General features: G+C 41.0%; 1 protein-coding gene and 1 long non-coding RNA gene across 3 annotated transcripts in view; both read right to left on the bottom strand.

Annotated features, from left to right (window-relative positions):
- The window catches only part of LOC138755196 (uncharacterized), a 334,189-nt gene extending 317,894 nt beyond the window's left edge, over nt 1–16,295 (bottom strand). Inside the window, exon 1 of the long non-coding RNA XR_011352102.1 lies at nt 14,215–16,295. This is a non-coding gene — a long non-coding RNA (uncharacterized lncRNA). The remainder of the gene's footprint in view (nt 1–14,214) is intronic.
- Nucleotides 16,296–20,254: 3,959 nt separating this feature from the next.
- Nucleotides 20,255–26,719, bottom strand: part of sugct (succinyl-CoA:glutarate-CoA transferase) — a 544,214-nt gene continuing 537,749 nt past the window's right edge. For both annotated transcript variants that reach the window (XR_011352093.1, XM_069920679.1), the window contains exon 16: nt 20,255–20,497. The gene's annotated coding sequence lies outside the window, so the exon portion shown is untranslated. The remainder of the gene's footprint in view (nt 20,498–26,719) is intronic.

Here is a 26,719-nt window from a genome sequence, read left to right as displayed (position 1 = left end):
TCCACCATTACTCCGGCCAAGGTGCCTAATACTCGTATATAAAAAATCATGCCCTGCACATCTCCTTTAAACTCCCTCCCTCACATTACATGCATGTCTTCTCATATTTGACATTTGATATTTTACCCTGGGAAATCTAAGTACGTTCCTTTTTATGCATAGTTTTTGTTACTTGTAACTGATAAAACTTATTTCCTTTTCATAAAACCACATTGACTACCAGCCACATCTTCCCCACTGACCCCTTTCAGCTTTTTGTAAGGATCAGTCTCTTCAAGACTCCCTGGTCCCCTCTTTCCTCCCTACACACTCTTCCACCCCCTTAGACAAAGCAGTAACTGCAGAAAATGCAAAACCTGCTTCTATGAGTCTGCCTACAGGAATGAAATCCTGAATCTGACCGAGTGGTGCCAGGCTCATAACCTGATCCTAAACACCACAAAAACAAAGGAAATCATTCTGGACTTCAGGAAACACAGGTCTGACCCGCTCCCCCTCTACATAGATGGTGACTGTATGACAAGGGTCCACAGCTTCACCTCCTGGGCATCAATATCTCAGACGACCTCTCCTGGACTGTAAACACTTCAGCAGTCATCAAAAAGGCCCAGAGGCGCCTGTACTTCCTCAGAATACTCAAAAAGAGCAAGGTGGGTCAGAAGCTGCTGATTACCTTCTACAGTTCCACCGTACAGAGCATCCTGCTGTACTGCAGCACAGTATGGTTCTCCCATTGCACTAAGGAAGAGCGGCAAAGACTTCAACGGGTGGTGAGGGCAGCAGAAAAGATAATTGGATGTCCCCTACCCTCCCTGAAGGATCTCAACACCTCTCATTGTCTCAGTAGAGCACAAGCAATAATAAAGGATCCCACCCACCCTGCCCTGCATCTGTTTGACCTACTACCCTCTGGGAGACGCTACAGGTCAATCAAGACAAGAACAAACAGATTCAGAAACAGCTTTTTCCCCCAGGCTGTCACTACACTGAACACACATATCCACAAATTCCCCTCTCTGTCTTCCACATCTATTATACATACAGCCGACACCCTCCCCTCTATTCACATAAAGGACATATACGGCACTGTAAATTAAATTTTTTTATTTAACTTCTGTGGTGCTGCCTGTGGTTGCGTCGCTGCATTGGTAACCTTGTTTTCTTTGGCTTGGCTTCGCGGACGAAGATTTATGGAGGGGGTAAAAAGTCCACGTCAGCTGCAGGCTCGTTTGTGGCTGACAAGTCCGATGCGGGACAGGCAGACACGATTGCAGCGGTTGCAGGGGAAAATTGGTTGGTTGGGGTTGGGTGTTGGGTTTTTCCTCCTTTGCCTTTTGTCAGTGAGGTAGGCTCTGCGGTCTTCTTCAAAGGAGGTTGCTGCCCGCCAAACTGTGAGGCGCCAAGATGCACGGTTTGAGGCGATATCAGCCCACTGGCGGTGGTCAATGTGGCAGGTACCAAGAGATTTCTTTAGGCAGTCCTTGTACCTTTTCTTTGGTGCACCTCTGTCACGGTGGCCAGTGGAGAGCTCGCCATATAACACGATCTTGGGAAGGCGATGGTCCTCCATTCTGGAGACGTGACCCATCCAGCGCAGCTGGATCTTCAGCAGCGTGGACTCGATGCTGTCGACCTCTGCCATCTCGAGTACTTCGACGTTAGGGATGTAAGCGCTCCAATGGATGTTGAGGATGGAGCAGAGACACATAAATCTCATTGTATAACTTGTACAATGACAATAAAAAGCTATTTGATTTGATTTGATTTGATGTCTTCCCCATTCATTGCCACAAACAGACCTTCCAGGTGAGCTGAACTTTACAAGCACGAGGCCCAACCTAATCTACTGCATTCAGTACACTCAACGTCACCTCCCCACACATCGGTGAGGCCAAACCTAGATTAGGCGATCGCTTCACCAAAGACTGCAATCTGTCTGTGGGTCTGAGCTAGAACTCCAAATTGCCAACCATTTTAATCACATTCCAACACAGACCTGCTTGTCCTTGGCTTTATCCATTGCCAGAGTAAGGTTAAAATTAAAATGGAGGACAACACATCATATTCCTTCTGGACAGCTTTCAACTCAATAGTATGAACTCAGATTTTTCCACTTTTGATCTGGTTCCACTATTTCCATCTCTTCTTTAAGTATTCTTGTTCTTACTTCACTCTCCACCTTCCACATCCCCTGTGGTTTCTCCACCCCTCCACCTTCTGTCCAGAATCCTATCATCTCTTAGCCCTTCCTCATTTTCTAATCCCTTGTTATATCCGGTATTGTCCATTCCTGTTTCAGTCCCCCAGCAGTTTCCAACCATTTCTGTCCATGGACAAATTTTCCAGCAGTCTATTGTTTGCTCTGGATTCCAGCAGCTGGAATAGTTGTGTTTCACTACATTGACTTTGTCTGATTGCCTTGATTTTTTAAATTATCCTGATATAAAATCTTTAACCATGGCATATAGCATTGTTAAGCTATCTGGCCTACTACTTCTCTCTGCACCCCTTGAAGGAGTTGCTTTATTAATTTTCCAATATAATATTATTTTAGAATCTGGGGAAAATGTAGAGCAATTTACAACTTCTTCAGTAAGCAACTTCTTTTAAGACCATAAAAATTACCAACAATTTACTCAGTTTCAGTGTCTAGGTGACTATAGATTTTTCTGTGTTCCTCCTTTTCAAAGCATATGTTGGAGCTGTTTCTGAGCTGTTAGTTTTTATAACTGATAATGAAGATTAATGCAAAATGCTTGTCCAATTACCTTCCCGTTCACTTGCTGTAAGTCTGGAATTCAGTTTGTTTACTCTTAGGATTTTAAAGTCATTCCTGCAAATAAATCTATTTTGATTATAAAATAGCAAGTATTAATTAACTATGTAAATATTATCCATCTATAAATATGATACAGTATTTAAATGATAGGAATATCAATTAAAATAATATTTATAACTATATGTGAATGCACATGAATCTATTATATGATGCACATGTCCATGAAATAAAGCATAAGAAAATAAATATCTTTCTAATTCTGAAGTACAGAATGAACAAGTACCAGTTAGGAAGTCTAGGGGTTAAAGTATAAAAGCTATTTAAAATAATTTAACTGAATTTTCCTGGCAATGGAAGAATGTAAACATTCACTGTTTTCTGCAGGCTAGTGATTACGAAGAAGCAGCTTTTACATTTGGGCTTGAGTCAATGTTCTATCACTGAAACAGCCAATTATTAATGTAAGTCCACTAGCTTCAGACAGGCTCTTTAATATTTTTTAAAATTTAAATTCAGACATACAGCATGATAAGTCTGTGCCAACCAATGACACCAAAATAACCTACAATCCTTGGTATGCTTCGAACAGTAAGACGAAACCAGAGCCCCAAGATAAAACCCATGCAGACATGGGGAGAACATACAAAATCCTTACCGACTGTGTGGGATTCGAACCGCAGTTTCAATTGCTGGCTGTAACAGCGTTGTGCTAACCACTACCTTAACCATGCTTTTACAGATATTTGTAAATCCCTTCATATTCTTTTTAATTGACATCCTTAACAGCTGTCATGGTATCAAAGACAGACTTTTCCATGCCCTTTGCATAAAGGGATACTGACACCAATCCAAACCTAACTTCTTGCTTCCACTGCCCCAGCACCCTCTCCGCCAACATTGATCGTATTACCAGGGTTTTCAAAAGGGACTTAGATAAGCATATTGGAATTTTAATCACTTAATTAGCTGTTTTTAATGAAGTGTCTTCAAATCCAAACTTAATCATCAGTGCCCATGTAATGTTACCAGAGCTCAAGAAAGTCAGTCTCCAAAATGTTACAAAAACCAAATGGAGACCACTATAGGTTTAGAACTATTTCCTTAATTTCCCTGTGATTAAGAATCCCATTTGAGATATTTCTCCATGCAACTAATTTTCCTTTTAACTAAAAAGCAATAAATATTGCAAATTAACACACTTTCCAAAGCTAATTCATTGTGTATGTCAGCAGTGATTGCTTGATGAAATTGGCACTTCCATCCATGTTTAGTTCTGGCATTGCACAGGACTACAAGATCTTCCTCTCTTCTACATGAAGAATGTAGCTTCCTGAAAGTGGCAACACAGGCAGCCACAGAGGTGCAGGAGGTGCATGCTGGACTTCATCAGATAGGGCATGGTGTACAAGAGTTGTGATGTCACATTGCAGATGACTCTGAGACCACGCTTGGAGTACTGTGTGCAATTTTTGGTTGTCATGTTATAGAAAGGATGTTATTAAGCTAGAGAAGGTGCAGAAGAAGAATCACAAGGACATTGCCAGAACAGAAGGGTTAGAGTTATAAGGAAAGATTGGATAGGCTGGGATTGTTTATCCTAGAGCAAACAAGACTGAGGTGAGACCTCATAAAGATATATAAAATTATGAAAAAGCCATAGATAGATGGATAGTCACAATCTTTTTTTTCCCAGGGAAAGAGTTTAAAGCTAGAAGGGTAAGTTTTAAAAGAGACCTTAGGGGCTCATAAAAGGTGATCAGGGTATGGAATTATTTGCCATTGGAAGTGGTACAATTACAATAGTTAAAAGCAATATTTGGACAGGTATGTACTGTGGATAGGAAAGGTTTAGAGGGCCATCTACAGGTAAATGGGACCAGCTCAACAAAGTACCCCGGTCAACATGGAGGAGTTGAACCAAAGAGCCTATATAATTTCTATAAAATTCTATGGGTCTTTGACTTTTTGTTGCCCACTTCAATCAATTAGTGGGCCATTTTAAAGACAAATCAGTGACAAAAAAAAGGCATCTAATTTACTATGGTGTTAGGAATAGGATTAGAATTAGGGGTGACTATCCTGCAAAACAGGAGTTTAAAGGTAGATTACTGGAAGGTGTTCTAAAAGATTGGATAAACAAGTATTTGGATAGTTAATGACTTATTAGGGATAGTCAACATGGCTTTGTGTGTGATGGGTCATGTTTAACTAATCTGATAAGAGTTTTTCAAGGAGATTACCAGGAAAGTTAATCAAGGATTAACTTTGTGGATGTTGTCTACATGAACTTTAGTAAGGCTTCTGACAAGGTCCCACATGGGAGGTTAGTCAGGAAGATTCAAACGCTTAGTATTCATGGTGAGATGTAAATTGGATTCGACATTGGCTATATGGGAGAAGCTGAAGAGTGGTAGTGGATAATTGCTTCTCACAGATTGGAGGCCTGTGATTAGAGGTGTGCCTCAGGGATCAGTACTGGGACTATTGCTGTTTTTCATCTATATCCATGATCTGGATGATAATGTGGTAAATTGGATCAGCAAGTTTGCAGATGATACAAAGATTGGAGGTGTTGTGGACAGTAAAGATGGTTTTCAAAGCTTGCAGAGGGATCTGAACCAGCTAGAAAAATGGGCTGAAAAATAGCAGATGGAATTTAATGCAGATAAGTGTGAGATGTTGCATATTAGAAGGACAAATCAAGAAAGGACATACACAGGAAATGGAAGAGCATTGAGGAGTGCAGTAAAACAGAGATCTGGGAATACAGATACATAGTTCCCTGAAAGTAGCGTCAAAGTTAGATAGGGTTGTAAAGAGAGCTTTTAGTATATTGACCTTCATAAATCAAAATATTGAGTAGAGGATTTGGGATATTATGTTTCACTAGCGTCACCAAGGGGGTGCAGAGTTACATTGCATCGAGTGACACCATCAGAGGGGGTGACACCAAAATGATTATCTATAAAATTTTTGTGCAGTGTTTCAGCAGAAATTTATTATTTTTTATAAAAATATCCCTGTAGTTAGTTATAACAACAAAAAACATTTTTTGTAAGCCCAGCATACATATATCAATATACCTACAAAGCTAAAACTCTACTTTTTGAACTTTCTAATGTGCTCTGCTTAAAGCCCGCCTCTCCACCACCTCCCCCCCCCACCCCCCACCCAACCCTGATCAGAGCCGATGACACCCCAGACATTCAAGGAACACACACCAGTTTCTTCTATGCTTGGTACACTCAGCCTATGGAGGGAGGGTTGGGGGGGGGGGGGGGAGGGTGACACCATGATTTACAGCATTGGGTGACATCAACCCTACTGATGCCACTGGTTATGTTAAAATTGTAGAAGACATAGGTGAGGCCAGTTTTATAGAATTGTGTGCAGCTTTGGTCACCTAACCAGGAAAGATTGAAAGAGTGCAGAGAAGATTTACTAGAATATGGCCCACACTTCAGGACCTGAGTTGTAGGGAAAGGTTAAAAAGGGTAGGACTTCTTTCTTTGGCGCATAGAAGAATGAGGAGAGATTTGATAGATGTATTTAAAATTATGGGGTGTAGTCAGAGATTTTTTCCACTGAGAGTAGGTAAGATTCATCTAGAGGACATGGGTTAAGGGTGAAAGGGGAAAAGTTTAGGGGGAATATTAGGGGGAACTTCTTCATGCAGAGAGTGGTGGGAGTGTGGAACATGCTGCCAGCTGAAATCGTGAATGTGGGCTCAATTTTAACATTAAAGAAGAATTTGGACAGTGTGGAGGGCTATTGACTGGGTGCAGGTCAATGCAACGAGGCAGAAAAATAGCTTGGCACTGACTAGAAGGGCCAAATAGCCTATTTCTGTGGTGTAATGTTCTATGATTCTATTTCTGATAATGTCCTTTGGCCTTCACAGAATATATGGGCTAAAGGACATTTTCTGAAATAGAACTCCAGGTTCATCCACTCTGAGGAGAAATTGAGCTGGTTCACATTGTCACCTGCTTGTTCAATGTTTTCATATTGCAAAATTGAGGTTCTTCCATGAAAAGAAAATTGACCTCCCATTTGAAAAGTTGAGCAGTCAAGTGACATGTTCTACAGACCTCTGTATTCTCATATTATGGAGGAGGAATTTTCAATGAAGCTTAAATATTCTTTCCAATGCCTTTTTGGTAAATACAGGGTATAATTCATGTATCATGGTACTCAGAAAGCTTCAGGCAGTAACATGTAGATTTCCATTCTTATTACACCAATAATTGAAGGTTGGCATCTCTAATTACACAGTAGCCCATCAGAAATATATTGAAATGGCAGCCTAGATTCAAACCCTAGCCCAATGCTTGGGTTTGAATCCATAACCTTTTGAGTTAGAGAAGGAATAGAGATTGTGGACAATTTGGTGAGTTTGGAACATGGTACAGAGAGAATACAAAGAGAAACAGTGAGAAAATATAATGGAGGCTGAAGTATAGATGAGTAAGAGCAAGACTCTGCTGGGTAAGGGCAGAAAACTAAGGAAGAGAAGGGGGATAAAAGAATTGTCCTCTGGGATCTAGGATTCTTGAGAAGGAGACAAGAGAAAAAATTAAAACAATAAATAGACAAGCTTTTTCCTAAGTTCCAAGTACCTGAAAAAGAAATTAAAATCCCAGTAGAACAAAATCATTTAGCTTCAGAATCAATTGCTGATATTGATCATAGGCAGTGAGACTTCAAGTGAAGCCTTGTGAATGAAAAGTGACAAATCCCTGAGCTTCTTTGGCAACTCTTTTATGTAAGAGATCAGCAGAAGATCCATCCACATCTCTCTCCTGTGAGAAACTGTCAGAACCTGTAACAGAGCACAGTGTTTCAGAACATTTGATTTCTCTCTATTTGATCAGGTTCTTACTTTGTTATGAACTGGGATTTCATGTCCCTAACCTTAAATTTAATTTTAAAAATTGAGACATACAGCGTGGTAAAAGGCTTTTCAGCCCATGAACCCGTGCTGCCCAATTACACAACATCCCCAGTGTGTTTCAAACGGTGGGAGGAAACCAGAACCCCTGGGGAAAACCCACACAGATATGGGAGAATTCTTTACAAACTCCTGACAGACAGTACAGTCCTGGTCCTGATTGCTGGCACTGTAATGGCATTGTGCTAACTGCTATGCCAACTATGTTAGGGCTTCTGTTGCTATCACAACAATTATGAATTTTGGCCAGCCTTAGTGAAATTTATTAATCCTTCTTAAAAATCAACAAATCCCCACAATTTATCTGTGGTGCAAGCAAAATTAAGAGTTCCACAGTCCTATAATATTATATATTCTTTTGAACAAAAGAGATTGATTTGATTCTTTCCATTGGTCCACATAAAAATAAATTACCTCCCTTTCACTTGCCAAAAATGGTGTCATATCTGTCTGGCTACATAGTCATCAGGCACAGTGATGGTCACAACTTTGTGATCAATGCTACGAAAATGAGAGACTACAAAATGCATCTTTTAATATCATGGACATCCCATCAGATCAGCTGACATTTCTCATACATTCGATGATATTTATATGATTTTCACAACTCCTTAGTGAATGAACTAACCCATGTCCTTATGTAGAAATATCATACTTGGGACAGATGAATGACAGGTTGTATTTGCACCACAAAAGCGCCAGGCCATAACCATCTCCTACAAGAGAGAATCCAACCATCTACAGTTGATATTCTGTGACATTACTAGGCTGGACTCAGCATTACAATTTGACTAGTGACCAGTGATCAGAATCTCAGCTGGACCAGACTCACAAATACAGCAATATAAGGGCAGATGAGAGGCTGGACATTTTGCAGAGACTTGCTCACCTTCTAACATGTCAAAGCCTTTCTACCATCTATAGGGCATGCCAAGTGTTTAATACACAAAAGTGCTGGAGAAACTCAGCAGATCATGCAGCGAGGTTTAATAGTTGTGATGAAAGGCTTGCATACCAAAACCTTCACAGTAAAAATTCTGGTCATCAACCTGAAATGTTATCTATTGTTTCTACTCCACCAGTGCAGCTTGATCTGCTGAGCATTTCTGGCATTTTCTATTGTAATGGATAAATATTGGGAGGAATTTGGGTTGCATACGTACACACATTTTAAAACAGATCTTATTTGAAATACTAAGAATTCATATTCAGTAACATTGCAGGATCTATGAAGAATGTTATGCACATTTCACAAGTAGGTGCTAATTGAAATGACATCATGAATGGAATAGACCATTGGAATTGGAGACAAGCTGGCTGGTTGGATAACTACAAGGCTTCTGATCTTTCTGCAAAGTGCTCACAGAAAGGTCACTCCTGTGTTTTGTTTACCTAAGATGACAGCTTGACCAAGAGGGAGAACTCCTGTGGTTTGCTGAAGAAGGTGGGGGTTTTACCAAGTGAGAGAGTCACATGGGCTTTCCGGTAGTTGGCAGTTGGAGAGAGAGAGAGAGAGAGAGAGAGAGAGAGAGAGAGAGAGAGAGAGAGAGAGAGAGAGAGAAGAGAGAAGACAAGCTCAACAAACTCTCTCAGCCAGTGTGTGTGTGACACTGAAAGAGACTGAACAGTCACGGCTGAAACAAGTCAGGAAAAGTTGGTTGGAAACAGAAACTTCCAGAGTGGTGGATGGCTGAAAGTGCTCTCTGTCTGATGCTTCTCTTGGAATAAGCAAAACAGAAAGGAACTCTGTGCTAGGCTGAAAGAAAGAGGTTATCATCTGGAGAACCTGATGGGGCAAGTTTCATCAGCGAGACATTGAGGTGACCAATGGTGGTACTTCAGTTGTGGAAATCCCAGAACAACAAATATCTCTCTGCAAACCCTACAAGAACCTTCCTGAACGGTAAACATTTACTTTTCAAGCACTAAAGCCTGGTGATCTTTATACATGTTAAATTCTGTGCATAGTATAAGAATTGCCTGCAACCAGAAAACTTGGAAGGAGAAGTGAGATTGAACTGTGAACCAAAGAACTTTTTTTTAAATGTACACACACATCAAATACGTGCGCTTAGAATTAGAAGGGGGTTATTTTGGGTTAGTTAAGTAAATGGAGGTAAGTTAAAGTTTGATTCTATTTTCATTTGTTTAAAGTTAATTAAAAATAACTTTTGCTCAAATAACCATTTGTCATGGTGAATATCTATTGCTGCTGGGTTTTGGGGTCCTTTGGACTCGTAACACTGTTTTTAATTCAGATTTCCATCGCACGCAAAGGGATATAACCAACATTTTAGTTCTAAGTCCTTCATCAATGTATGAGCAAAAAATAGGCAGGTGTCTGAATAAAAAAGCAAGGGGTGGAGAGAAGTGGAGGGGAGAGCACAGCCAACAAGTCTTTGGTGGGAGGGCAGAAGAGGGAAAAGCTGAGATGAAAGGGTGAGGGGGTAGCTCTCTGAATGGAGATGGAAGTGAGTGGGGAGCTGGAAGAAAGGAGACAGAGGGATGGAGAAGAGAGGGTGACAGAAAAGGTGCCAAATTGAAACCAGAGAACTCAATGTTAATATCATCTGGTTGGAGAGTGCCCAGACAAAATATTAGGTGTTGTTCCTCCAATTTGTGGGTGGCCTCATTTTCGGCAGTGCATGAGGCCACGGACAGACGTATCAACATAGGAATGGGGTATGGAATTAAAATGGTTGGCCACTGGGAGATCCCTGCTATTCCAGTAGACAGAGTGAAGGCATTCAAGGAAACAATTTCCCAATCTGCGTCCAGTCTTTTTGATGTAGTGGAGGCTACAACAGGAGCAGTGATGCAATAGATAACCCCTGCAGATTCACAAGTGAAGTGTTGCTTCACTTGAACAGAACATTAAGAGTGCAATGCTTTTAACGATTTAATCAGGACATTCTGTATATTGGCTGTGATAAAAGGCTTATACACCAAAGTCTTCACAGTATAAGTTCTCAAGAAAGGTCATCAACCTGAAATTATATCTATTGTTTCCACATCACCAATGCAGTGTGATTTGCTGAGCATTTCCAGCATTTTCTATTTTCCATTTAGATTTCCAGCATTTATGGCTTTTTCAAGCAACAATTGAATAGTCAAGAATAGTTTATTTCACCTGTGGTAAAATTAGTGATAAGTTTTTATATTATAGCATCAAAACTATGATTCAAAATGATTTTCATGCTTAAAATCAATATAAAGTTTAATTACATCTCCAGCATATAATAGAAAGAATGAATGAATGACTGAGAAGCTGAATTCACAATCTTCAATCTCTATGTCCATAATGACTCATGAACTTTCAAATCAGCCCCCTCATGGGTACAAATTATTTCCACAGTTCCTCTACATCAGATTTTTGATGTGACGTGTCTGATCTTTTGTGAAGTACTGTATATTTCTGGAGTTAATTATGAACTACTTAAGCAGTGACCTCCACTTCAATTCAATTGAACAACCTCCACTAAAATAAATCTTAAATTTCTGATTTTCTATTCCAGTTTCTGAAACTTATCTTATATTCAAACAGAAATGAAAACTACATCAGTTCAATAAAATGTAGCCTTGATATAAAATCAAAATTGATGTTAATTTATCAAAGAGGTAAGATTCTAAAGGGTATGTACAAGGCGAATGTAGAGATAACATTTCCTCTTGTGGGAGAATTGGGAATCAGAGATCACGGTTTGAACAAAGGAATCAGGCTTTTATTCTCCCAGAGGATCATGAGTGTTTGGATTTTTTTTCTTCAAAGACCCATGTGAAAAACCTTTGATTAAAATTTAAGGCAGAGTGTGATGGAACATGGTAGTGCAGTTGTGACCTCACTAGCCTGCACAGACTGGCCCACCTCTGACCCTGTAACTCCTCCCCATAGATTTCTAATACATGCTGATAGCCCTAGTCTCCTCCCTCCATACCAGCCTTGGATCTATGCCAGTAGCATGTAGAGACATGCCTGATGTTTCTGGATATGAAAGCCTTTAATCATTTTGTGTCTGCTTGTGGTTATTGATCACGCCACACAGAGGTAGATGGATTCTTGATAAGATAGGGAATGAAATGTTACTGAAGGAACTGTGAAATGCAGATTTAAGATTATAATTGGGCTAGCCATAATCCCTGCCGGAACTATGTCAGCAGCCACTGATGCAGATCTGGGAGAGAGTAGTAGAGATACAGCACTGCTCTGCAGGGTTCAACCACCTGGACTTAACATCTTTTCTTTTTAATACATTTTTATTGTTTAACATAATAAGCATACATAATAAATGACAATCACATAATGAATCAATTGTATACAAGCAAATGCATACCAAAGGGAGAGGAAAAAAAAAGTAATAAAATGTGCATATATACATTATTTGTATTAACACCATCTAGTAATAAACATAATGAATGCAGCCATGTCAGACCCATTATTAGACTGCTCTATTTTAATGAAATGGAAAAGAGATGCATCCCCTACTCATACATAGTGGTTATATGATGTAATGTCATATTTAAGCTTAGATAAAATCAGATATAATATTAAAATAGAATGTCTTAATTTATGAAATTATGGGGCCCATTCTTAGAATTTTTTTTCAATTGGAAGAGTCAATAAGTATTATATATTCCATTAATTCTTTGACTTAAAAAAAAGTAACTTTAATTAGAGGGAGGGGATTAGATTAGTTTAAGTTTTTTTAAAAAATCCTTATTATTTTAATATAACAGTTGGACCTAATATTGATGGCTCTGTACAGGCTTCAAATGGCTTGTAAAGGCATCTGTCAGTGTTTTTAATTAAAATTCTACAACTGCTGGGTCTGTGACCAAGATGGTGGCACCTATGCTGGGCAGCAGCCACAAGGGGTTGCAGATACCAGAGGAGCAGCAGACTGGCACAAGGCACCAGAAGGGGAGAACACCACCATCCCTCCAACCCTGTTGAAAAGGAGAAGCAGAGGAGACGATCTTAAAGGGAAGGTGACCACAGCAGTGGACTAGCGAGGGGTTGAGTGCCCGAAGTACCCACACAGGCAGTGGGCAACTTGCTGTTGACAAGCCACACAGGCTTAGGGACTGACTCATGGGAACTAGATATGGGAACCAGCATTCAAGAGGGTGTTGAGGACAAGAAGGGGGGTCCAGAAGGGTCTCAGGCCCAAGCCAAACTAAAAATCTGCTGGTTGCACATATCCTTCTCGTCCCAGCATACTCATGCATTTATCTAGGAGTTTCATAAATGCTACTATCGTACTATCATCCCTGTAACATTTTGATTAGAATAAATGAAGAGGAAATAATGGGAAGGTCAGTACCTTCCTGCACTGGTTTAAGTTAATTGGTAAAAGAACCAAGGAGGGATTTTATTTATTTTTTCTGTGTGCGTGTAAAGAAAGTCATTACAGCTTTAAAGGAAAAGTATTTCTGTTGCTTTCAAAAAGGGAATTGGAGATGTACCAAAAAATTTTAAAAATGACTTATCTGAAAAGGTTCAAGGAAGTAGGTCAAAGAGTTGGCATGGGTATGATGGACTATAACTTCTCTGAGGTACTGTATTATTCCAAGAAGATGAGCTCATCTTGGTTTAGAGCCAATTATATAAGAAAGCTTGATCGTTGGGAGTTAATGAGAATACAAGTGGCAATTAGTCTGATGAACACCAATATCTAGTGAAAGCTAGTCGCTTCATATTGTAATTAATAGTTGATCATGGAAATAACTAAATGCCATCTTGGTATTGTTTCCATTGTGGTAAAGCAAGACTAAGATAGCTGTAAGAAACAGGATATGTTGACAGTTTTGAGGTGAACCACACATGGTTGCGCTACCATTATTTCAAGTATTTTAAAAAGTTCAGAATAAGAAAACCAACCAGTGAATTCAAGTAGCGATTTCACTAGCAAGTCTAAAATTCAGTCTTAATAGAAACCTGCCAATCTCGCAGCAAAGGATGGTGCCTGCTCAGCGGGTTAACTTGACCCATGTAAAATGGTAAATTCGGTTTTTTTAAAAAATAGCACAGTTTGGTATCGTCAAAGGGAGAATGCCTCCTGCCATTTAGTTCACCTCCTGGCTTTTAATTCAAGTACACATCTGTTTTACATTGCTACTTTTTTTTATTACCGTCATTTTGTTATGTTTTATTAACTTTTTCAGGGAGAAACCTATATGTTACAAAATCCAAATGCCATTAAGTGCGTCGTACAAAAATTAGTTACTGTAGAGACATACTCGGTAGCATGTGGGCTGTCAGTTACAGTGCATTTGGTCAAGCATTTAGGTTTACACGCAACGTATGCATTTTCCATTTTATGCATATTATTGGATTATCAGCCTGAAGTTAAACGCTCTGCAGGTTGCCTTTACGGAGACATTCCATTCCATAGTTCAGCCTGTAAAGTTAAGTTAGTTTGGAGTCATACTCCCGTCACTTTAGACATTGAAATCCCCAATAGGTTGTTGAAACATGCAGCCTTACCTAATTGCTTCAGAATGGAGCCAATGCAATGTTGTTGAAACTCACAGTTGATTTTTGGAGGCCAGCAGCAAGTGCATCATTAAGACACATTCACGCGGTCATCTGAGGACACGGACTGTGAGTCTGCTAAGGAACGCGCTGAGTTCCGTTTAAAAGGGCTTTGAACGAAAAGGACTTGACAACAACCTTTCTATTTACGGCTTTGGCACCGAGTAGCTCGTCCGATTTACGATGCTTTTCTCTTCTTGTGTGCAAATTATGCCTATTATTGCAACGAGGACTTCTAATCGGGTTTGTACTCGGTTGCAGGTGCCAGCGTAGGGAGATTGGTTATGTGGAACATGCAGGATGCCATGATCGAGTGTGCCATGCTCCATATATATCAAATTCTTAGTGCAAGAACACGTATGCACTGCCTGCAGTGTTTCAGATATTCTCACATGAAAATCCCACTTCTTCAACCTTGTTTCCATTTGTACATAATAGTAGGTGGAAGTAGCTCTGCTGGGAATGAACACAAAGACCTTTTCAAATTACGTCTCCAGTTGGCTCATATTTTGTTTTCACAGATGCTCCTTATTTTTGGAAGGTGGCAGAACAATATTAAACTAGAATTTAACTATCAATTAGAAGTATTAGACAAAGATCAAGCTACTGAATGCTCACAGCAGCATGCAAGCATTGCCAAGCTTAACAAGATCCTTGTGTAGGAGAATGCTGTAGTTTGCAAATGTTCTTACATTAAAAAAATAAGTGTTTCCTTTGTTAAGATAGTTTCCTTTGTAAAGATAGTTCCCTTTTAGTCATCATTCATGAAAGTTAACTGGCATAGTTATATCTTCACACTGGAGCATGTCTTGCTACTTCGTCAGTGACATCCAAAGCTTAATTCATGAACGACAGAGGATTACTGTGCAGAAACAGGCCCTTCGTCCCATCTAGACTGTGCTGAACTATTATTCCACCTCGTCCTATCAACCTACACCCAGACCATAGCCTTCCAGACCTTTTCCCATTTAACCATCCAAGTTTCTCTTAAATGTTGAAATCATACCCACATCTACCACTTTTGCTCACAGTTCATTCCACACTCTCACCACTATCTGAGTGAAGAAGTACCCCCTACTGTTCCCCTTAAACATTTTACCTTTCATCCTTAATGCATGAGCTCTCATTTTTGCCTCATTCAACCTCAGTGGAAAAAAGCCTGCTTGCATTTTGTCTATCAATACCCCACCACATTTTGAATATCATATCTCTCCACATTTTCCAGCACACAGGGGAATAAAGTCCCAACCTATTTAAACTTTCCCTGTAACCAAGCTCCTCAATTCCGACAACATCCTTGTAAATTTTCTCTGCAATCTTATTGATATCTTTCCTGTAGTTAGGTGACTAAAACTACACACAATACTCCAAATTTGGCCTCATCAATGCCTTATACAACTTCAACATATCCCAATTCCTGTACTCAAAACTTTATGGAAGACAATGTGCCAAAAGCTCTCTTTACGACCATATTCACCTGTGACTCCACTATGTATCTGGTTTTCCAGATCACATTCTACACCATTTATTGTTAAGACAGGACCTACCATACACAAAGCCACATTGACTATCCCTAATCAGCCTCTGTCTATCCAAGTACTGAGAATACCTTCCAGTAATATACCCACAACTGATGTCAGGCCTAAAATTTCCTGGATTATTCTTAGAGCTTTTCTTAAGCAATGGAACAACCTTAGCTATCCTCCAATCTTCTGGCATCTTGCTTGTGTCTCAGGACATTTTAAATACCTCTGCAAGGAATCCTGCAATTCTGCACTAGCTTCCCTCAAGGACCAAGAGACTATCTTGTCAGACCTTTGGTATTTATCTATCCTTTTTTTGCCTCAAAACAGCTAGCATCTCATTCTCTGTAATCTGTATAGATCCACGACCTCACTGCTGTTTTGGTCACTCTATAAACTCTGTGTCTGCCTCATGAGTAAAAATAGATGTAAAAAGCCATTTCAGATCTCCCCCATTCTTTTGGCTCCATGCAAAGATGACCATTCTGATCTTTAAGAGAACCAATTTTAACATTGGCTATCCTTTTGCACTTAAGACATCCATACAATCCCTTAGGATTTTCCTTCACCTTATCTGCCAGAGCTTTATGATGTCCTTCTCGCATTTATTTTGCATTTCTTATACTCCTCAACTACCTTGTTTGTTCTTTGCTGCCTATACCTGCTATGCACCTCCTCCAGGAGCTCAACATCTCTCAAAAACAAAGATTCCTTTGTCCTTAGTCTTCCCTTTAATTCTGACTAAAACAGATAAACTCTGTACTTTCAACATCGCCCACTTTCCAAGCACAGCTTTGCCAGAAAACAACCTGTTCAGTCCATACTTAACATCAAAATTCTTTTCTCCAATTTAAAATCTCAACCCTGGGAGCAGATCTATCCTTTTCCTTAATTATCTTGAATCTAATGGCATTACGATCACTAGATCCGAAGTGATCCCTGACATATTCTTCCATCATCCGCCCTGTCTCATTCACTAATCAGAAGTCCTGTGTTGCACTCTCTCTATTGGGACCTCTAAATATTGATTAAACAAACATTTCCTGAATACATTTGAGAAATTCTATTCAGCCCTTATGATCGGATCAGGTTAAAATTTATTTTCCTTGTTATCACTTTTCATTCCTCAGAATTTAATGGATTATTCACCATAATGTCTGATGCCTCCACCAATAGAAGTCCATCATCTTTCTTTTTAATATACCTGATGGAACATTCCATCTAACATGTGCTTTAGTCTTTAATCTTCACTTTACATGGCACCTTCCTGTGCAATTGCAGCAGCTGCAATATCTGTACTTTTATCTCAAGGTCCTAAGTGTCCAGGTGCAGACTAGCAGTCCAAACGCCCAATCCGACTGCCATTGCCTCCATACAGGCTGTTAAAGGAGCCAACTGTGGTTTATTTTAAAATCCTGTGACAGTGGGGTCTCGGCCCAAGATGGTGCTACCTACGTTATTGGCAGCGGACATGAGGGGTTATAGACTCCAGAGAAGTAGAGGACTGGTGTAGGGCACTAGAAACAGGGAGATCACCTGTTGAGAAGGATAAGCAAAGGGGACGACCCACAGGATGGTGACCATCGCCAACCAATGGAATGGTGAACGACTCACAGGAGGCAGGCTGTTGACGACTTGAGGCAAGGAAGCTACACATGCTGCAAGCTTTTGACGATTGCAGTTAACGGACTCGCACCAGGCTGTGAACTGCTGGAGACTAGCTCAAGATTGGGTGAAGGAAAACCAGGTATTGGAACCAAGACACAAGAGGGTGCCGAAGGGGATAAAGGCTTCCAGATTATCAGATCAGATTTCACATTTCATATTCAGAATACATACTGTTCCCAGGGACGGTTTGGGCTGGCCATGTGGTGGGGATTGCCGTGATACCAGGGACCCCAGTTTTCACCGCAAGTTCTTGAGAGTCCTGCTGCTGTGTTTTGGTAAGGGCCATGTAGTCGAACCCCTGTGTACCTACTCGATCGCAGGGCAGGTCAGAGCGTCGGTCACCACAATGCTTTTTCCCGGAATGTGCTCGATGTCCGTGGTAAATTCAGACACTTAGGACAAGTGTGTCTGTTGTCGGGGCTACCATGGGTTCGATACCTATGGAAGGCAAAAGTCAGCGGCTGTGATTAGTGAAGACCTTGAATTGCTGACCTTCCAAAAGAAAAATAACGGAAATGTCTTATCACCAGGTACAGAGCCAACAGCTCTTGGTCAAAAGCACTGTATTTGAGCTCGGTGTGGGGGGAGGTGCCTGCTGAAAAAGGCCAGGGGTTGCCACTGGTTTTCAATAACCTGTTCCAGTACGCCCTCTACCGCTGTTCAGGCGGCGTTGACAGTGCCTCCAGTCTGGGGTGGACCAGGAAGGTGGCATTGGCCAGCGAGTCTTTGGCATCTGGAACGTCCTCATCGTCCAAGATAAGGTCTTTTGACTTGCCCGCCATCAGCGCGAAGGAGGTTACATGATGCGTGCCGCTGCCAGTATGAACCAGCGAATTCCTGTAGCCATTTTAGAGTGTGTAGCTTGGTGAAATGCCGGACAACTTCAACCTTCTCTGGGAGGGGTGTAGCCCCATGTTTGTTTATCCTGTGCCCCAGGAAGTCAATGATGTCCAGACCAAAGTGGCACATCATGGGATTGATCGTCAGCCCAAACTCAGTCAACCGGGTGCAGTTGCCTCAGGTGGGTGACGTGGTCTTTGTGGCTGCGGCTAGTGATAAGGATATCGTCCAAATAGATGAACACAAATGGGAGGTCCCAGCCCTCTGCGTCCATCAGCTACTAGAAAGTTTGTTCCATGTTCTTTAGACCAAAGGGCATGTGGAGAAATTCAAACAAGCCAAAGGGGGTTATAATTATAGTCTTGGGGATGTCCTGGAGGGTGAACTGGGATTTGGTTGGTAACCCCGGATGAAAACCACCTTGGAAAACACCTGTGCCCCATGCAAGTTGGCGGCAAAGTCTTGGATGTGGGGCACGGAACATCTGTGGGGCGTTGTGGCCACATTACCTCCAACCCCCTGCTGTTTTGGGCACCATGTGGAGGGGGAAGGCCTAGGGATTTTCGGAGCACCACACAATCCCCAGCTCCTCCATTTTCTTAAAGTCCTCCTTTGTTCAGCTGAGCTTTTGGGGAGGGAGTCAGTATGCCTTGCCATGGAGTGGGGGGCCCCTCTTCGTCAAAATGTGGTGCCTTACCCCATGCTTTGGCTCGGCCATAGAGAACTGCAATGACACTATTGAGGGGAACTCTGCCAGGATGTGGGTGAATTCATTGCTTGAAAGCATTATGGAGTCCAGGTGGGGGGATGGGTAGCTTGGCTTCCCCCAGAGACTGAAAAGTTCTGGCATACACCAAAAGCTGTCCCTTGAGGTGGACAAGCAAGCAGTGAGACCAAAGTAAGTCAACCCCCAGGGGCGGTTGCGCCACTGCCGTGAGGATGAAGGTCCATGTAAAGTGGCTGCTGCTGAACCAAAGGGGAATGGTGCAGGTACCAAAAGTCCAAATGGAAGAGCTGTTGGCTGCCTTCAATGCTGGGTGTCGAGGCTTGTGGGGTGGTGGGGGGGGGGGGGGTGGTAGGACGCTTATCTCGACACTAGTGTCGGCCAGGAAATGCCTGCCTGACAAGGAGACCAGATGTAGAAGAGACAATCATGTGGGTCAACCGCTGCAGCCATCAACGACGGTTGGCCAGGATGTTTCCTGGAAACCTGCAGGGTGGGTGCATCAAGGAGTTTCTGCACCCCATCGCTAATGATAAATAGCAGAACTGTGGCAGGGAATTAACTTGCCTCTCCGCTGGTCTTAGTCTTGCAGGCGGCTGTTCATGGCGCTTTCAGATGTGATCTACAACAGTACTAGTGTCCTTCTTTGCTCTTCAGAGGATGTCCATCTGGTGCACCATCCTCTGAGAGTCGCTGAAGTCCTTGTCCATGAGCAAGCGCCATATATCTTTGGGCAGCTGCTCCAGAAAGATCTGCTCAAAGAGCAGGCAAGGTTTGTGGCCCTCAGTTAGGGCAAGCATCTCACTCATTAGGGCAGATGGGGCCCTGTCTCCCAGTCTGACCATATGCAGCAATCAGGCGGCGTGCATGTGCAGGGAGACCCCAGAAGTGCAGGTTAACACCTCTTTGAGGGCCACATATTTGCCTTGCCCCGGAGGCTGCTGTTGGAAATATACGATCCTTGCTGCTTTGTCTTAATCGAGGGCACTCTCGATGTAGAAGTAGCGGGTGTCATTGGCAGTGATGTGTCAAAGCCGGAACTGAGCCTTAGCTTGCTTGAACTACACATGGCTGTAACACCCAAAACACATGGAGTCTAAGTGAGATCGCATGGATGGTTGCTGGCTTCACTTTATCCATCAACTTCAGGTCTAATTGCCAATTGGACTTGTCAGGGTCACCAATGTCGTGTTCATGCTACACGAGCGTGGAAAAGAATGACATGCACACCAAAACCTTGGAATCGAGTCTGCTTTATTGCTCTGGCCATTGCACTTATATGGGCCCCAGATGCTGACATCAGGGCCCCGCATTATTGGAGCACCACCCTGGGATTGGTCGGCATTCCTGCCAGAGTTCCTCATCTTTTCACTGTGCAAGAGGTCACCTGGGATGACAGCTGGTGTCATCCCCAGGTCTGCGCAGTTGCCGCGTTCATTGGCCATTTTGTGGGCTGGTCCGCATCTCCGTGCGCAGGCCGCTACAATATGAAAATAAAAGAATCTTGAATTTATTTGTAACCCTTCTAATTTAGTTCATTGAGTCCCTGTTTACAATGTAGTCTTTTCTGCAATGGAGATTGCAAATACAGAATAGGTGACTGATTTGAAGAACACTATCCTTTAGCCCTGAATAGTGATCTTGAGCTTCCAGCTGCCTGTCACTTTAATCACCTATCTCATTCACAATCACAACCGTCTTTGGCCTTTTTACACTGTCTTAGCATTTTAATTTTTTTAAATAATTGCAGGAAATATTCACAGCTCTTCGTTACCCTGATTAGCATCTCATCTTTTCATTTTCCTTACTGCAGCCTTCAGGATTTGAGATTGAATCCAGCAGTTTCAGATAATCAGCCAACACAGCTTTTGTATTTACACTTCCATCATGATTCCCTAATTGTCATGTACTAAAACAAGTGTAACATTGCACAAAATTTGCTTTAGTTTGGGTAAGATGGACAAAGTAAAAGAGAAAAGAGAAACAAAACAGAGTTCGCCCAGAGCCACTGAATGTCCATGGATTCACCTCCACACTCCCACAGAGACTGTAACCACAGACTTCAGTCCAAAACGTTGGCAATGTTAGCTCCAAATCCAAACCTCCAACTCGATCAGGAAGTCTTAAGCGGCCTCAACATCCTCCTGCATACTGGTTCTGATACATGGTATCCCTTCAGCCAGTCTTGAGCAGTTCGCAGCCTGCTTGGGCTCCTTTGAATCACCTGTAGCCCGCTGCCTATGTGTTCTTCAGCCACAGAACTCATCACTAGTCTACTGCTGTGGATACCGACCTGTGGATCATCTCCTGTTTTTCCTTCTCAAATGGGGCTGGTCTCCGTGTTTTCTGGTGCACTGCACCAGCCCCCTGGTTCTTTGGAGTCTGCCGAACAAAGGTGTTGCCATCTTGGGTCCAGATCCCAGTTGCAGGATTTAAAAATAAACCATCAGGTTCTTTAATAGGCCACTTAAAGTCTATACATTGTTGTCAGTAGTTGGACTGGGTGATAGAACCCTGCAGAGGAATGATGTGACTCCTCTCCTTGTTCTCCATGGGTCTGCACCAGTGGGAGCGCTGGCAATATTCCCACTATCATTTCAGACAATGATTCTGTTTCTCTTTCTTACAACTCCCTCAGAACCACTTTTTAAAAAAAAATTCAGTAATCCTTCATCCAGCAATTTTGTCATTTATTCTCATCTGATATGAAGATAGGAAAGCTTTTCTCTTTATGAATATCGTCAAACCTTTTTGCACTTTTCAAAACATTTTACATTAGCTTGTGAGTCTCACTGGTCAAAAAGGCCTTCCATTCATGTCTTTCCTGAAGACCCAGTGATTACTTTTGTAAAATAAAACAAAACAACAAAGTATTTTTCTTTGATGAAGAAAGAAGTTTCTAGTTGAAAATAAACTGTTCAATCTGTGACACTCTGTCTTGGAGTCAGAGTCAAAGGACCATTCAAGTCCATAATTCTAGCACCTAATCTGCACTTCAGTGCTGATCAGATGAAGTGTGCTGTTAGAAGTGTTGTCTTTCACGTGTGATACTAGATCTCATCCTTCCTATCATATATTTAAGAAAGCATGCCCTGGTATCCTAGTCAACATTGATTGCCATGGTGGAACTACTTCTTACAATTGCATAAGTGACATTATACAAGTAAAATGTATGCAGATACCGGGAATCTGATAATTTAAATTTAAAAAATTCCAAAACACTTAGCAGTTAAAGCAGCAAGTGAAGAGAGAGAGAGACAGAGTTAACATTTAACGTCAATGATATTTCTTCAGTTCTAAAGTTAAATACAAAATATTTTTTGAGATATAGAGGAAGCTGTGGGGAAGAGAGGAGGGGCAAAAACACAAAATATATAGACAGCAGGAGAGATTATGTGACAATCAAAAACTGCCAGATTGGTCCAGAAAATGTGCAATTAAGAATAGCAGAATCATTTTGTGCAATTGTTGGGTATGATATTGAGTCCAGAAGCCTGCAACAGGACTGGTTAGAAGAGGATGTACTTCATCTTATTTATTTTGCAGGATTTGGTGAAAAGCATTTTTAAAAGCAATATCTGTCATATATAATAGTAGAAAATAAAACCAGTCTGTTGCAAGAGATATTAGAGTCGCAACCAGAATTTTTTTTTTCCTGTGAAATCTAAGGAAATCAAATAAATCTTTTATAATCAGCACTTTTGACGAAGGAAAGAGAAAACAGGTAAATAATTGTATATCTTAATTAAATTCTGCAAATGAGTTGTAAGAGACAGAAAAATACCTTTCCAAAACTATCACTAGGTTAACAAGAATTTGGACAAGTACATGGATGGGAAAGGAATACAGGGTTATGGACAGTGGGACTAGGCAAAAATGGTTCAGCATGGACTAGAAGGGACCTGCTTCTGTGATATAATGTTCTATGGTTCTAACTAATAATACAGTACTTCAAAAGTTGTTGGCAGTAACCTGCAACTCCTGGGGTCTCAGGGAGCAATACAAATGTAAATTATTTTTTTCCCTTTCTACTCCTTCCCACCTTCAATTGAAAGCCATGAGTTAGTACATCAGAAACTTCTTGCATATTTATTTAACGCACACAACAAGCCTGAAAGATTTCCTCAGTTAACCAATAAAAAATAATCATTATCAATGTATTATCAATGTTTGAGCAATCACCTGCAATTAGTTCGAATTCCTCAAAGGTCTACAGTCAAGATTAACAAAGCAAGTATACCATACTTAAGAGAAATAAAAGATAGGCTATGGAACAAGGCATTAAAGGAACAAGAGTGAAACAAGAGTGAAAAAATACAGTGATACAAAAAACAGAATTCATGCAAGAGATGAGGGAATAATTTTTCCTAATGAGTAAATGGTGAAAACCAAGGCATAGACAACAAAAGGTTAATAAAAAAACCAAGTGGCTAAGGAAGATTACTTTAACAAATGTAAAGTTAAATGTAATGAGGTAGAGAAGTCATACAAAGGTTGATAAAGGATAACCACATTGACTATTAGGAAGTGAGAAGACAGTGGAAAATCAGTTAAAATGAGCCAAAGAAAATGTCTGGCTATGGAAAACATAGATGGAGTGTTAAAGAACAAGCAGGTCTTTTAAAGAATGTCGATAGATATACTTTTAGGAAATTATGAAGTGGCAGATGTGTTGACATAACTTTTCCATCAGCCATCGGGGAGAAGAACTGCAGACATTCCAAATCCAAACTGGCTTGAGAATCAGTTGCTTCAACAGAATTAGCAAAGTGCTAACATTACAAGGAGGCATAGAAATAAATATGGCAAAAGCACTTGAACCAGATGAGAAAGTAACCTAAATAACATGGCTAATGGTTTCGCCAATGATATTTAACATTTGCTCTTATATCCATTAATTATAAATTAATATTGCAGAATAAATGGTGTGGGAGGGGGAAGCATTCAGTTGATTATGCCATTTTATTGCAATCTCATTTATAGCACCCATCCACACACACATTCAACACTAATGCAAGAGGCTCAAAATGGTGCTTAAGGCTCATTCTGAACAGTGACAAAGGACAAAAGTCCAGGACAAAGGGAGAAATTTATGCTTGGAGTCAGATGAAGATACATAATGATTCTTTGTATTTGGTATTCACCAAGGAGAAGGACATGGAGGATCGTGATAGCAAGCATAGTGCGGAGAATGCTAACGTGTTAGGGCATTTTGAGTTCAAGAAAGGTCCTGGATCTTTGAAAGAAAATTAGGGTGCATATATCCCCAGGGTTATTGAAAGAGGCAATTGAGATTAATGAGGCCTTGATAGAGATCTTTGGATCCTCATTAGTAACAAATAAAGTCCCAGAGGACTGGAGAATAGTCAATGTTGTATCTTTGTTCAAGAAAGGAAATGCGGATAATCCAGGAAATTATGGACTAATGAACTTTGCATCAGTGGCAGGGAAGCAATTGTAAAGGATACTTAGGGATTGGCTTCATGCACATTTGCAAAGACCTGGTCAAATGAGCAACAATCAGCATAGAGTTGTGTGGAGCAGATCAGTTCTTACAAATTTGTTTTTTTTTAAAAAAGGTGATAAAGGTGGTTGATGAGAATTGGGCAGTGGATATTGTCTGCATTAACTTTAGTAAGGCATTTGACAAGACTGAGCCAGTAAATACAGATTCAATGTCATATTAAAGTTTTTTCCCTGCTTCAAGGCAGACAGATTTGCAACCAGCAGGAATTGCCTAAGCACCACTCACAATATTATAGTCAGACTTACAGTCAGAGAAGCAAAAGAGAGTCCCTCCAGTGTCACCGAGTATCCATACATTCACCTCCAGTGCCTCTGCAACCCCTCCTCAGAGTCCAGTCCAAACCATTGGCAACCCAAGCTCCAGATCCAAACCTCCGACACAGTCAGAGACCCTCCAGTGCTCTTGGCACCTCCTCGCACCCTGGATCTGATATCCCTCCAGCCAGTTTGACCCAGTCTCCAGCAGTCTGCAGCAAGTCTCCTGATTGCAGTCTCCAGCAGCCCACAGCTTCCATGGGTTGCCAGATGAATGGGATCTATGTTATTTGGATTCAAAATTGGCTGGCCCTTAGAAGACAGGGTGGAAAGGTTTTATTCCGGCTGCAGGGATTTGTGTTGTGATCTATATACAGCATATTAATGACTTGCAAAGGAATCTGGGGGCTTCATGTCCTTAGATCCTTAAATAGTATGGTAAAGAAGCTGTATGGTATATTTGTGATCATTGGGCAGGGCATTGAATAAGAAAGTAAGAATGCCACATTGCAGCTGTGCAAAATTTTAATTAGGCCACACTTAAGAAAATTGTGTAGGAGCCATGTTAGGTTTGCCCCATTACAGGAAGGAATGGAGAGGCTTTGAAAAGGGTACAGAAAAGATTGATGAGGATGTTGTCTGAATTAGAGGGTATGAGGTATAGAGGTTGCATAAACTTTGGTTGTTTTCTCTGGAGTGTCAGAGGCTGAGGGGTGAACTGATAGATAGAGGGAACAGAATAATATGTATTATGTGCAAGCAGCAGTTTTTGTTTAAGTTGGGTATCATGTTCTGTGCAGACATGGTGAGCAACAGGGCTGTTCTTATACTGCACTGTTCTACCAAAAATTTTGAAACTCAGAAAAGTTCATTCTCATGGAATTTATGTGAAAAAAGTCAAATTGCTATTTTTTTTCAATTTATGTTTCTTAATCCAAAGACAGATTATGTGGCTTCCCCTTCAAAAAAATTGTGAAATGGGCCATTTTCTTGGAATATAAACTCCCGAGTAAAATGGTGTTGCCTATACTAGGAGAGGACATTTTTAAAAAAAAAACTATGTAGTCAGTGTTTCAGTTCATGAAATTTATGTGAAAAAAGTCAAATTGCTATTTTTTTTTTCAATTTATGTTTCTTAATCCAAACACAGATTATGTGGCTTCCCCTTCAAAAAAAAATTGTGAAATGGGCCATTTTCTTGGAATTTAAACTCCCCTGAGTAAAATGGTGTTGCCTATACTAGGACATTTTTTTAAAAAAACCATTAAGTCAGTGTTTCAGAAACTGGGTTCCAAGGAACCCAGGGTTTCCGTGAAAAGGCACAGGATTTCTGCAAAAGAAATAACTAAAACTTGACATAACTTTTTTATTTAAATTACTTTTTACCTGTATGTTTGTGCATTTAAATCACTGTGTTGCAGAGACAGCAGCAAGCAGTTGCCCCGGCGCTAACAAAACAAAATGGTGTCTTGAGGCTAACGTCAGCAGAGCAGATATTAGGCCTCAAGAAGCTATTTTTAACCAATGAGACTTTGATTTTTTTTTTGGCGCGAGGTTGGCCATATTTTAAACTGAAAGATTTCCTGCGTTAAGGACCATGGATTGTTGGTTTAAAAAACGAACATGGGAGACAGGATTGGGGTCTAGGACATTTTGGTGTCCACATTTTGTCCTCCACAATTTGGCACTGACAATTTGCGACCCATTTTGGCGCTAACAGTTAGGCTACAACAATTTATACACTTATTGTAATTATTATGAAGTGAGGAGTGGTGGTTTGGGCTGTTGTGTGGGATCCTACACTCGGAACAGTGACTGCCGCTCTATCAAGTCAAGCTGACTCGCACGGCACTACAGGCACTTGGCGGTAAGCAGCGGTGACGGACAGTGGGAGGGAACCTGTTGCCAAGCCCTTTTGGGG

Source organism: Narcine bancroftii, chromosome 2, assembly GCF_036971445.1.
Source record: "Narcine bancroftii isolate sNarBan1 chromosome 2, sNarBan1.hap1, whole genome shotgun sequence".
Lineage (NCBI taxonomy): Eukaryota > Metazoa > Chordata > Chondrichthyes > Torpediniformes > Narcinidae > Narcine > Narcine bancroftii.
The sequence above is the reverse complement of the archived record's forward strand: the minus strand, read 5'-3'. Positions and strand labels throughout refer to the sequence as shown.